Source organism: Pipistrellus kuhlii, unplaced genomic scaffold, assembly GCF_014108245.1.
Source record: "Pipistrellus kuhlii isolate mPipKuh1 unplaced genomic scaffold, mPipKuh1.p scaffold_m20_p_1, whole genome shotgun sequence".
In the NCBI taxonomy this organism is placed as follows: Eukaryota; Metazoa; Chordata; class Mammalia; order Chiroptera; family Vespertilionidae; genus Pipistrellus; species Pipistrellus kuhlii.
Genome location: NW_023425404.1, coordinates 6,722,315 through 6,735,709, shown reverse-complemented (window position 1 = coordinate 6,735,709; position 13,395 = coordinate 6,722,315). Strand labels below are relative to the sequence as shown.

The window sequence follows — 13,395 nt, the reverse complement described above, 5'->3', positions numbered from 1 at the left end:
TTGGGGTGGGGGAGGGAGGAAGAGAGAGAGACAAGGACACACAGAGAAATATCAATGTGAGAGAAAAACATTGATTGGTTGCCACCCACATGCACTCCAACCAGGAACCAAAACCTAGGCATGTACCCTGACTGGGAATTGACTGGGACAATGCTCAACCAATACCTATAGACTTGGGTGAATTCCTCAAATTCTTGAGGTTCCAAAAATGTCTTGTGGTTCCCTATCATCTTTCAGGAGAGCAACCTTCGTCCCTTCCTTATTTGGAAAGACTGACATGAACCACGTGACCTAGCTACCGTGTTTCCCCGAAAATAAGACCTACTTACAGGTTTCCTTCTGAGTGAAATATAAGGCATCCCCCCCGAAAATAAGGCCCCCCCTAGGCTCTGTCTAAGAATGCTATTGCTAAACATGAGAGATTTGGTCCACTGATTCTGAAAGAAATGGAGCCACAAGAAATTCACCAGGAAATTCAGGAATTGGATTGTTATGATGATGTTCCAGATGATGATGACATGACTGTCATTGAATAAATGAGTAAATTCTTGATACTGTAGGATTCACAGTTTGTCTGGTTTGTGTTGACAACTACCGTACTACCGTACCGTATACAGGTAATAAATTTCCTTTCTTTTCATTTAACAATAAATGTGTACTGTATTCTTCTTCTTGGAAAAATAAGACATCCTCTGAAAGTAAGACCTAGCGCATCTTTGGGAGCAAAAATTAATATAAGACACTGTCTTATTTTCGGGGAAACAAGGTAGGTACCAGGCTTTCTCCAAGGAGTTCTTTTTGGCTTCAAAGTCAGTTTTCATTCCTTCAAATTTTCTGGTGACATCCAGAATCCAGGTATGTCTCTCTTAGACATAACATTCCAGTCAAGGTCTTGGTTAATAAAACCAGAATTGGGAACTGATCTTATTCAAGTTAAATGTTAGAGGCAAAAATAGAATTTTGGGGACTAGCTTAAAGAAAGGACATTCTGACCTGGTTAGGAGTTGTATGCCCCTAGGACCTGGAAGTCAACCTTGGACCTAGGAGTCAACCTTGGACCTTTGGAACCATTCTCATTCAAGACCTGCCTATTATCTTGGGAAGATTAAAAACTTGTTGCCCAAATAATGGAGTCCCACCCCAGCCTCCTACTTCCCCAAGCCTGTAATCCCTACTTCCCCATGTAATTTTTATCTTACCCTATATAAGCAACTGACTTATGAGGGGCTGCAGAACAGATTTTTGTGGATGACTTGCTGCTTTCCCATACTGATGGCATTATTGGAATAAACGCTCATATGATTTAACCCTGTCTTTGCTTAACTGGTTCAAGTAGTGACAGACAGCACAGTCCCATTGATTGTCCAGTTACACAAATAAATGCATTTCCATTACTCACTTATTAAGAATTGCCAAATTTTGGGAGGATAAGGTAGGGAGAAAAATACATATACTTCAACAAATTGATTTAAAAACCAAGTCTCCTTGCATCTGGAAAGCAAGAGGAAAATCCTTGTCCTTTTAACAAAGAGGGAAAGAATCAAATTCTAACTGTGTTAGCTTACTTTTGATCTTTATATTTGTTTACTGAATTAAATTTATTATTCAGGAAAGCATGGGCAGGGGGTTTTAATAGAATTAATCAGCTTTATGCTGATATACCAAAATGAGGTTTATTCTCTTAACTTCATTTGCCCTTGGGTGTGGTCAGCAAATGACACAAATTGGATTTCTGGGAATGGGTTAATATTCATTCAGACTGGTCCAATATTCTCCCTGATAGAGAAGGATTAGACTCATAGCCCCCGAGAAACCTGTCCCCTGAGTCTGAAGTCCAACAGCTGCGCTAATCGCTTTTAACTGGCCCACAGGGTCCCACAATTATACCTCCAATACAAAAGTAAAAGAACAAAGCAAAGGAGTCAATTTTCAATATCCCAGATGAGCCCCCCTCCTCCCCCCAAAAAGATACCAAAATTCCAGTAGAGTCCAGGTTTGTGGTCTCATGAAATCAAAGAATAAGCCAAAAAACGGTTTGGCTCAGTGGATAGAGCATTGGCCTGTGGCCTGAAAGGTTCCAGGTTCTATTCCAGTCAAGGGCATGTAACTTGGTTGTGAGCACATCCCCAGTAGGAGGTGTGCAAGAGGCAGCTGATTCTCTCTCATGGATGTTTCTAACTCTTTCTCCCTCTCTCTTCCTCTCTGTGAAAAAATCAGTAAAATATTTTATTTTAAAAAAGAAATCAAAGAATGAGTTTCAACATCATCAAAATGTCCATACTTCCCAAAACAATCTACAGGTTCAATGCACTCCCCATTAAAATACCAATGGCATATTTCATTGGCCTAGAAAAAAACTCTCCAAAAGTTCATTTGGAACAACAAAAGACCCCAAATAGCCACAGCAATCCTGAGAAAGAAGAGTAAAGTGGGAGGGATCTCAATACCAGATTTCAAGCTGTATTACAAAGCCACTGTTCTCAAAACAGCCTGGTACTTGCACAAGAACAGACATATAGATCAATGGAATAGAATCGAGAACCCAGGTATCAACCCAACTCATTATGCTCAACTAATATATTTTAAAAATATATATATTTTATTGATTTTGTACAGAGAGGAAGGGAAAGAAATAGAGTGTTAGAAACATCGATGAGAGAGAGTCATCGATCAGCTGCCTCTTGCACACCCCCTACTGGGGATATGCCCGCAACCAAGGTACATGCCCTTGACCGGAATCAAACCTGGGACCCTTCAGTCCCCAAGCCGACGCTCTATCCATTGAGCCAAACCGGTCTCGGCTCAACTAATATTTGACAAAGGAGGCACAAATATACAATGGAGTCAAGACAGTCTCTTCAATAAATGGTGTTGGGAAAATTGGACAGATACATGCAAAAGAATGAAACTTGATCATCAACTTACACCATCCACAAAAATAAACTCAAAATGGATACAGGACTTAAACATAAGATGGGAAACCATAAAAATACTAGAGGCATCCACAGGCAGCAAAATCTCAGACATGCCAAAAGAACTTCTTCACTGATACTGCCCCTAGGGCAATGGAAGCTAAAGAGAAAATAAACAAATGGGACTACATCAAAATAAAAAGCTTTTTTTATAGCAAAAGAAACCATCAACAAAACAACAAGAAAGCCCACTGTATGGGAGAACATATTTGCAAATGTTACCACTGATAAAGGTTTAATCTTCAACATCTACAGACAGCTTATACAACTAAATAAAAGGAAGATGAATGATCCAATTAAAAAATGGGCAATGGACCTAAATAGAATATTCTCAAAAGAAGACAGAAGGAAGGCCAAAAGGCACATGAAGACATGATCAAAGTCACTAATTATCTGAGAGATGCAAATCAAAACAACAATGCGGTACCATCTCACAGCTGTCAGAATAGCCAACATCAACAAATCAACAAACAACAAGTGTTGGCGAGGTTGCGGAGAAAAAAGAACCCTCGTGCACTGCTGGTAGGAATGCAGACTGGTACAACCACTGTGGAGAACAGTGTGGAGTTTCCTCAAAAAACTGAAAATGGAACTCCCATTTGACCCACTAATCCCACTTCTAGGAATATATCCCAAGAAACTAGAAACACCAATCAGAAAGGATATATGCACCCCTATGTTCATAGCAGCACAATCTACAATAGCTAGAATTTGGAAACAGCCTAGGTGCCCGTCAGCAGATGATTCAATCAAAAAACAATGGTACATCTACACAATGGAATACTATGCTGCCATAAAAAAGAAGGAATTCTCATCATTTGCAGCAACCTGGATGGAATTGGAGAACATCATGCTGAGTGAAATAAGCCAGTCAATGAAAGGGAAACACCAAATGACCTCACTCATTTATGGATAATAAAGAACATTATAAACTGATGAACCAAAAGATAGATATAGAGACAGTAAAGTAACAGGCAGACTGTCAAATTACAGCGGGGAGGGTAGGGAGATCTGGGGGAGATAATATTATAGATCAACCGAAGGATTTGTATACATGCATATAAGTACAACCAATGAACACAAAACTCTGGGGAGGGAGGGTATGGATGGGAGGGGGGGCAATGGTAAAATATGTACACAGATAATAATTTTTAAAAAAATGAGTTTCTCAGACCAAGAGATAAGCAAAGATTAGAAAGGGGACCTGAATGGGTTGTCACAGGAGCTCACTAGTCTAGGGGTTTAAATTTCCCTGCTCTTGCATTCTATTGGCTCTTAAAAACAAACAAACAAACAAAAACATCCAATCTCCTTCTGCTCTAATAATCCAGCTTTTAGGTCCCTGCTCTTGAGTTCAGGGGAAAGGGAAGCCCTATGGTTTGTATGATACTTTCTATCTATCTTGCTCACACCCTGACCATCTGGGGTTTTTTTTTTTTCCTTACCTACCATCTTCCCTCCCTGTGACACTTACCCTAAACTGCCTGATTCTATCTAACTCCTCATTGTTTCATTAATAGAAATATAGTATGTTAAAGGAGAGACTATGTAGGAGGATCAAAAAATTGCTATGATGGTGATGTTTATTGTTCGAAAGGCTAACTTTTGGAGGCGCTGTCTCCACATCTCCCAGGGCACATTAAAAACACTTCTGGCCCTGACTGGTTTTGGCTCAGTGGATAGAATGTCGGCCTGCGGACTAAAGGGTCCCAGGTTGGATTCCGGTCAGGGGCATGTGCCTTGGTTGTGGGCACATCTCCAGTGGGAGGTGTGCAGGAGGCAGTTGATCGATGTTTCTCTCTTATCAATGTTTCTGACTCTCTATCCCTCTCCTTTCCTCTCGGTAAAAAGTCAATAAAATACATTTAAAAAACAAACAAACAAACCAACAAAACAACACTTCTGATCTGAAACAAGTACTTGAAAATAGTACTGCCAAGATCTAGAGGATTTGGGATACGTTAGTTACTGCAGTATGTAATCCTCCTCTCCACCCGCCCCTCCACCTCCAACCCTTGGGATTCCAGAGACAGCATAGAGTTGGGAAGGGGATTAGCTCTGCTATTATTGAAGCGTGAAATGGTTCATACAAAGAAGTCTCAGAGCACAAAGAACTTAGGTCTGGGTTTAGAGATAAGGAGCATTGGCTTCTAAGTTCCAGCCCACATTTGACGGTGCTGCCTGGCCAAAGGGAACATCCCCCAGAAAGAAGCATTGCCTCCCTGCGAGTAGGAATGTCATCCCTGACATTTTTGTGGAAAAGGTCAGGGACATTGAGTAGAGACCAGGTCTCTTCATTCTCTTAGAAGTGAGTGTTCACTTTTTTTTTTTTAAGCCAAAGTGTTCTGCTCTTCTTCCTTCCTTCCTTCCTTCCTTCCTTCCTTCCTTCCTTCCTTCCTTCCTTCCTTCCTTTCTTTCTTTCTTTTTTTAATAAATCTTTATTGTTCAGATTATTACAAATGTGTTCCTCTTCCCCCACCTCAATTGCGCCTCTCCACCAGGTTCCCACTCCACCTGTCCTTTCCCCATCGCCCATTGTCCTCATCCATAGGTGCACAGTTTTTGTTCAGTCTCTTCCCGCACCCCCACTCCCCTTTTCCTCGAGAATCGTCAGTCCACTCCCCTTCCATACCTATGATTCTATTATATTCATCAGTTAATATTGTTCATCAGATTTTTTAATTCCCTTGGTTTTTAGTTTCACTTGTTGATAGTTATGTATTTGTTATTCATAATTTTTATATTTATCTTCTTCCTCTTCCTAAAGAACCCCCTTCAGCAATTCATATAATTCTGGTTTGGCGGTGATGAACTCCTTTAGCTTAAATTTATTTGTAAAGCTCTTTATCTGGCCTTCGATTCTGAGTGATAGCTTTGCTGGGTAGAGTATTTTTGGCTGAAGATTCTTGCTATTCATCACCTTGAATATTTCTTGCCATTCTCGTCTGGCCTACATGGTTTCTGTTGAGAAATCAGCTGACAATTGTATGGGTGCTCCTTTATAGGTAACTACCTGCTTTTCTCTTGTTGCTTTTAATATTCTCTCTCTGTCTTTTGCTCTTGGAATTTTAATTATGATGTGTCTTGGTGTGGTCCTCTTTGGATTCCTTTTGTTTAGGGTTCTGCAGACTTCCTGGACTTGTAAGTCTCTTTCCCCAGGTGGGGGAAGTTTTCTGTCACTATTTCTTCCAGTATTCTTTTGGTATTCTGCTCTCTCTCTTCTTCTGGGATCTCCATAATTCTGATGTTGGTTCACTTGAAATTGTCCCAGAGGTTTCTTATACTATCTTCAACTTCCTGAATTCTCTTATCTTCTTGCTTCTGCAGAGAAGTGTCCTCTGGCTCTTTGTATTCTATAATAAATCTTTGTCTTGATTCTTGCAATCTTCGATTCTGTTTTTAGGACTCTGTGTAATATTTTTTTATTTCAGACAGTGTTTTCTTTATTTCTAGTTGATCCCTTATTATTTCTAGTTGATCCCTTTTCATATCCTCATGGGTCTCATTTATTTTATTGGCCTTTTTTTTAGGATATTATTGAAAAGCCTTATAACAGTGGTTTTGAACTCAATGTCCATTCTTTTCTTTTCCTCCATCTCCTTCCTTTGTGTCCTACCTCTTGTCTGCATTTTAGTTGTTTTCCTGATTGATGGAATAGTTTTGTGTGTTAGGTGTTCTGGTAGAGCCCAGTAGCATAGCCTTCTCAGTTACCTGCAGCAGACAGTCTTGTTGTAGCCCTTTGTGGGCTATGTGTGCAGTCTGGTTGTTAAGCCTTGCTTATCACTGGGAAGCGTTGATCTCCAAGCCAATTGGCTGTGAGGATCAGCAGTGTCTCAGTTAGGAGGGCTTCTGTACTCCGCTTGGATAGGGTGGAGCCTTGGGGTGGCGCAGACAATCTTTGGTTCCCTGTCAGTCCTTCCTTAGAGAAAGCCAGCCTCTGGGAGAGCTTCTGTGCTCAGCTTGGATGGGGCGGAGTCTCGGGATGGTGCAGACAAGCTTTGTTTTCTCATCAGCTCCTCCCCAAGTGGCTCCTCCCCAAGTCCCACAGTAATGGCCTCTGGCTTCACACACCTCCGAGAGATCTCTGCCTGCTGCCTGACAGTCTGGCCTCTCCCTGACTGGGGTCGTCTATCAGAGCAATAGGGTGGTTCTGTTTTCCTCCTGAACTTGAAAGCCAGCAGCATGTTAGCTGTCTGCCCTCTCCGAGCACCGAGAATAAGCCAGTAGCGAACTCAGCCCAGCCTGGCTTCTTCGTGCGTGGCCTGGCCTCTTCGCGTGCCAGGAGTACACCAGCAGCCATCTCGGCCCTTCCTCTCCACGTGCCAGGATTAAGCTACTGCCTTTTCGTGCACACAGTTCTCCGTACCTTCACAATTTCTTAGGGTCAACGTGCCTCTCTCCTTCCCAGATGGCAGAGCCTCCTCTCAGCTAGCTGTCCAGTGCTTCAGGGCAATGCCTCCCCTGTTTTCCAGTTCTAAATTCAAATTTGTTGTAGTAGGCTGCATTCCAGAGTCTACTCTATGCCGTCATCTTGGTTCCCTCAAGTGTTCACTTTTATGAAGTGTTATGATGTTTTGCTTACTTTTTCTTTTGTTATGCATTGGTTGTTGTTTTTTCCCCCCTTTATATGTTTTTCTTGACAAATCATATAGACTTTCTTATTAACTTTTCCCAAATGAGCCTTAAATTGATGTCTTGCATACCCTTTAAATTCATAATTGAAAAATCTCAGGAGTTTAAGATGGTATTATGAGCTCGTTATTTGGTATTTTTATAGCAAACGAAATAAGTTTAAAAAAACAACAACACAAAAACACAAGTGGGTTTCTGATAGCCCACTTGCTGGCTTGCAGGATAAACACAACCCGGTTCATTATTTCTAAATTGTTGATTCTCTCTCACTTGTATCCTCCCCCTTTGCATTGAGCCTTTCTTTTTCACTGCAATTGTCCTTCTCTTACTAGATGTGTATTAAGAGAGTACAAGAGGGTAGATTTTGTGCTGTCTGGCGAATCAGAATTAAATGTTCTTGAAGCATTCCTGGCAGCAAAGAGGAAGAAAAGCAGAGAGACTATTTTCCAGGCTGCAGAGGCTCAGAGGTAGAAGGGAAGGTTGCAACCAAGGGACTGCTAGAAAGTTTGACTAAAATACAGATTGAATTTCAGTCACATTCAATTGCATGTTGATTTATGTTTGCTGGTTCATATTATTTTTAGTCCATTTTTGCCACACACTGAGAAAGCCAATTCTTTTAGTTACCTAGTGCTTTTTATGAAGCTAAATCTAATAAATATAAAACATTGAAAGGCAGCTCACATGTGCCAAAGGCAGCAGACGAGATAGGCAGCAGTGGTTTGTTCAGAGTCCAACCTGGAAAGAAATACCGTATTTTTCGGACCATAAGACGCTCCGGACCATAAGACGCACCAGTTTTTAGAGAAGGGAAATGAAGAAAAAAAGATTCTGAAACAAATAGTGTCCTAAAATATTTTATGTGCATTAAAACCCAACATCACAGTCATAAACACATGTAATCAACCCTGTAAAGTAAACAGCAGCATTCAGAACCATTTTAGAGCCGGGCAAGCACACAGAGACCACACAGAGCCGGGCAAGTAAAAAAACTTTTTTTTTAAAGTATATGTGTAGGCTATATTTGGACCATAAGACGCAGGGACTCCTCCCACACACACACACACACACTTCTGGGGGGGAAAACGTGCGTCTTATGGTCCGAAAAATACGGTAATTGGAAACTGTTCAGCCTTTGAGACATGTCCCTTCCTCAGTCACTGCCACCAGATCATTCTAGGTCAGTGGTTAGCAAACTGGCTCTTGAGCCACATGTGGCTCGAGAACCATGGTTTGCCGCTCTGTTGACTAATGAGTTTGCCGACCACTGGTCTAGGCTCTCAGGACTCCATGACTATTAGTGGAAAGAAGAGAAGGGAGGAGAAGGGAGAAGAGGAAGGAGATGGAAAGAGAAAACATGTCATAAGCCTGGGGTTTGCTCCTGACAGGTGAATAGATTTTTATCTTAGTCCTTCTGTTGCCCCAGACCGTGTTGGGGGAGGAAAGTACAGGTTTGTTGATGTCAATTCCATCTGAAAATATTATCTGTGACTTCTGAGACCTCGAAGGAAAGTCTGTGATTTTATGTAAGCTCTTTTTGAAGATCTACTAGTAAGATAGACTTCTTTTTGGTTTGGAAAGATAGGGTTAGGGTCCATGACAGGATGCAATGGAGTGGAACTAAAATTTGCTTTGCACAATAGAGTGAAGACTCCATATGCTTCTATTCAAGTCACTTAATCTGCGACCCCACTCAGTGGGTTTGTGAGGCAGATAAAGAATACTGTCATGTCCGAAACAGTCAATTCAAGCTGGTAAAACTCAGGGAATCATTGTGTGACACATTTGACCATGAACTAGAATACATTATTCAGGTGGCTGGGATTCTGAGTGTTGATGACCCTGTCAGTATCCTCAATGAAGAAATTAAAAAAATTAATTTAGGGTCATAGAGCAGCTTTTATTAAAGAAGAGTTATGCCTTAATCTACTTTATTTTATGGACAATTTAAGTGATTTTCAAGAGTGTTGACTTTAGAACTTAATCCCCACTTAACATGGGATTTTAAGAAAAGCTTTCAGTTTTCCCTTGGCAGTTGGAGAGACAGTATTTTGGAGACTTGAAGAGTTGGCTCCATTTACTCAGGGAAGAGCCAGGGAGAAAGATGCTTAATAAAGGTTCCCGCTGTGGAGGATGGACAATGAACTTTAGGAGCAAGGATGTCTGGTATGCAATTTTTAAGTTCTTTCCTGATTTGTGCTATAGATACTCACCATTGATTGTTAATCCTTAATAAACATAGGTTATACCACCAGCCTTGAGTTATTAGTTCCTTGTGGAATGGAGAGAAAGGGCTTCCTTCATTAAACAAGGTAATGCATCTAAAATATTTAGAATAAGCAGTTGCTTAAAGTAGAAGCATGACAAAATATTAGCTCATATCAGTCTGTTTTAGGAATACATAAAGCTCCCCAGCATGGAGGAATCAAAAGCAGTTAGTTGGAGGTAATCAAGGAGATGCTGGGAGGAGTTTAGATGGACACTGAAGACATTTGCATTGTCATCTTTACTTCTTATCATTCTCAACTGCCCTCCCCCAAATCCTGAGGAGCATTAGGGAGCAAGCCTGGCTCCCAACAGTAACTTGGCTATGAAAGGGAAGGGGGACCGGACCATCAAAGGCTAAAACCTTGTGATAATGTGGGATGTAGGCAAGTAGGCTTCAAAACTTGTTCAAGTGGAGTTTGGGTAGATAGGAATGGAAGAGTAGGGAGAAAGAGTAGGATACTCTTCAGAATCCACAACTTATAAAATGTTATTCTCTTATTTGGCTATAAACTCTTTTGTGTACCTAATATCAGTTACTTATATCAGTTGATGTCATATTAACCAGGCCATAAAATTGTGTGTTCTGTTCAAGAGAGAGTTCTCTCCATGCAAAGGAGCCATGGAGAGAAATGGGATGCAATAAATATATATTGAACTGAGTAAATTACACGTAATAAACTTAACTACGACAGTTAAACAGGCCACTTGGTAACTTGTCAACTTATGGTCACTAACCATGTTAATCGGGTTATGGGCCTTTTTTTAATAAACATTTTTCTTTGTGTCTAATCTCATTAAATCCTGTACAGTGACAGATTTTGCTTAAAAATGTTTATTAATAGCTCATTTTCATAGTTCAAAAAGGTATTACAGATGATAATCAGAAGAACAATTAAAAACAAAATCTCACCTCTACAGAGTTAGCCAGTGTGTAGACTTTATTACATAGGCACATATTTTTAAGTAAAGCAATTTTACATAAAATTAATCACAATAGTACAAAAAAGTTTCATCAAAAGAAGATAGATGACAAATGCAGGAAAATACAAGCCTTGGATCAGCTGAATCATTCATTGGATCTTGGGTCCATCCATCTTGACATATTGAAATTCACTATGGACATTATAAAAATGCAGGGTAAGGAGGAGTGCACTTTTATCATTCTCTGGCTAAAACACTGTCTGTTTAGCTTCTTGAATATAGTGAAAATGTATCCAGGCTCTGTTGGCAGTTGGACACAAAGGTTAAATGAATGTTGGCTTAGGGTCAGAGGAGTTCATAGTTATCTCTTCTGTCACCCCTATACTTTAAAACCCTTAAACACTTAGGTCCAGCAGGTTGCTGTCAGGATCTGCATATCTGCTTCCCCAGTACCAAGTGCGGTCGCTGATCTTGAATCACATGGTAGTTAAGGCTTCAACCACCATCTGGCTAGTAGTGAGAGTTTGATCAGAGGCAGAGAATGTGGAAATTTCTTGCTCTGTCCAGTTCGATAGAAGCCATTCCATTTGACCAAATCTAAGTACGAGAAACTAAAATCACACTAACACATACCAGAGGAGATGCTATTTTGTAGTTTGTACATGTTTGAAATTTTTTTTAAAAAAACTACGTTTATGTTCCTAGAAGACAGTGTGGATAGGGAGGACTGACCCTTTCATCTCATTTTGCCATAACTATATGACACAGTCCTAAGATGTTTACTAAGTGATTTTTTTTCTCCCTCGATTTCTGCAGTCTTTTGCATCAAAGGATACACCTATATATAATAAATCTCTGATCATCCTAACGTACCTCAGTACCTTGGAGGGTTAGACCTACTTCTATTGTAAGTAGTACCCAAATACAACATCCATTTTGGAGAGCTCTCTGCTCTTCCTCACACTCACACTACTGTTGTGCTGGGCCAGTGGTTGGTAAGCTGCAGCTAGCGAGCCACATGTGGCTCTTTGGCCCCCTGAGTGTAGCTCTTCCACAAAATACCACAGCCTGGGCGAGTCTATTTTGAAGAAGTGGTATTAGAAGAAGTTTAAGTTTTAAAAATTTGACTCTCAAGAGAAATTTCAATTGTTGTACTATTGATGTTTGGCTCTTCTGACTAATGAGTTTGCCAACCACTGTGCTGGGTGATCCCAGTGGACCTTCCCAAGCAGTATTCCTGTTGATCTTCACCATCCTTTGATCCTCCATATTTATCTATTTCTTTGAAGGCAAATACAAAATAGAGGATTGCAGGGTTTTCTGTGTTTCAGTTGTTTGGGCAGATGGTAAAGGATAGACACATGAAAAGGAAAAAGGTGGGCCAGCTGATTTTTCCAGTCTTCAAAGTGTAAATGTCTTGGTTCTTAAGACTATGTGAAGAGGCCTGTTGACATGAAGAATCACTGACAATGGCACCAAAGGGTATTTTGTGAAATAATCCATAAAACTGGAAAGGACCTGAGGAAACAATGAGTCCAGCTTCCTCACTTAGCTGAGGTTCCTGAAGCCCAAGTGGGAAAACTGCAAGTCACAGAACATGGTGATTTTCTCCATGACAATGTCCTTTCAAGATTCTTAGAAACCCCAATTTTAATCTCACCAATGACTTTACACCAGCAATCCTCAGTGTCCTTGTGTTTGGCTATAGCTCCCTTTAGGGAAGCTGGCTGCTAGCACAGCACCTTGTCCAAAGTAGACACTTGATAAATACTTGTTGATTTGAACTAATTCTATTATTTATCCCTACTATGCAATCTGTTATTTTTCCTAGGGCTCCTTGCTTTTCAGGGATAGCCTCAAGTCCAGGAATCTGAGGTTTGATGGCCAGTGCTATATCTGTCATCTCTCTCTAGTCTCATTCCTAGTCAATATGAATATCTCTTCATATTGAAAGTCCATTTTTTGGAGTCTGTTCTTATATAGCTTTTCATGACATACAATTGTTATCTTCCTCTCTCCAGGCACTATTGAACATATCACCATGGATAGTGACTTTACAAGGCCTGGAATTGCAAGGTCAGAGATTTTTTTTCCAATTCTCAAAATAAAAACCAAGAACTAGACTCTCAATCAGATTTGCTAAGGCACACTAGAAGAAATGTAGTAATTCCATTTTCTTGCTGTAGCTAATACATGCGAAAACATTAGTGACGCACACACTTATTTTCTGTTTATGACTGCCTCGTACATCTCATTCACTTTTAATTCCCTAAATACATATATATGAGTCATAATATCTAAAGCAGGTTTCATTTCTAAAGAACATAATGAAGAAATGGTGATTTGTAGGGAATTGGCACTTAGACCTTATTGATATTTTGAAAACATCTTTAGAACTCAGGAGAGCCTGACTGGTGTGGCTCAATGGTTAAGCATTCCACTGATGAACCAGGAGGTCATGGTTCAATCCCCTGGTCAGGGCACATGCCTGGATTGCAGGCACAGTCCCCAGTGTGGGGTGTGCAGGAGGCAGCCGATCAATGATTCTCTCATCATTGATGTTTTTTCCTCTCTATCCCTCTCCCTTCCTCTTTCTGAAATC

The 13,395-nt window shown here is 40.5% G+C and overlaps 1 long non-coding RNA gene across 1 annotated transcript; it reads right to left on the bottom strand.

The window, feature by feature from the left end:
- Nucleotides 1–10,688: 10,688 nt before the first annotated feature.
- On the bottom strand, nucleotides 10,689–13,324 carry LOC118714484. Its single transcript, XR_004986609.2, has 2 exons — nucleotides 11,988–13,324; nucleotides 10,689–11,762 (listed from the first exon to the last, which is right to left on the bottom strand). It is a non-coding gene; the product is annotated as an uncharacterized LOC118714484 (long non-coding RNA).
- Between the last annotated feature and the right edge of the window lie 71 nt (nucleotides 13,325–13,395).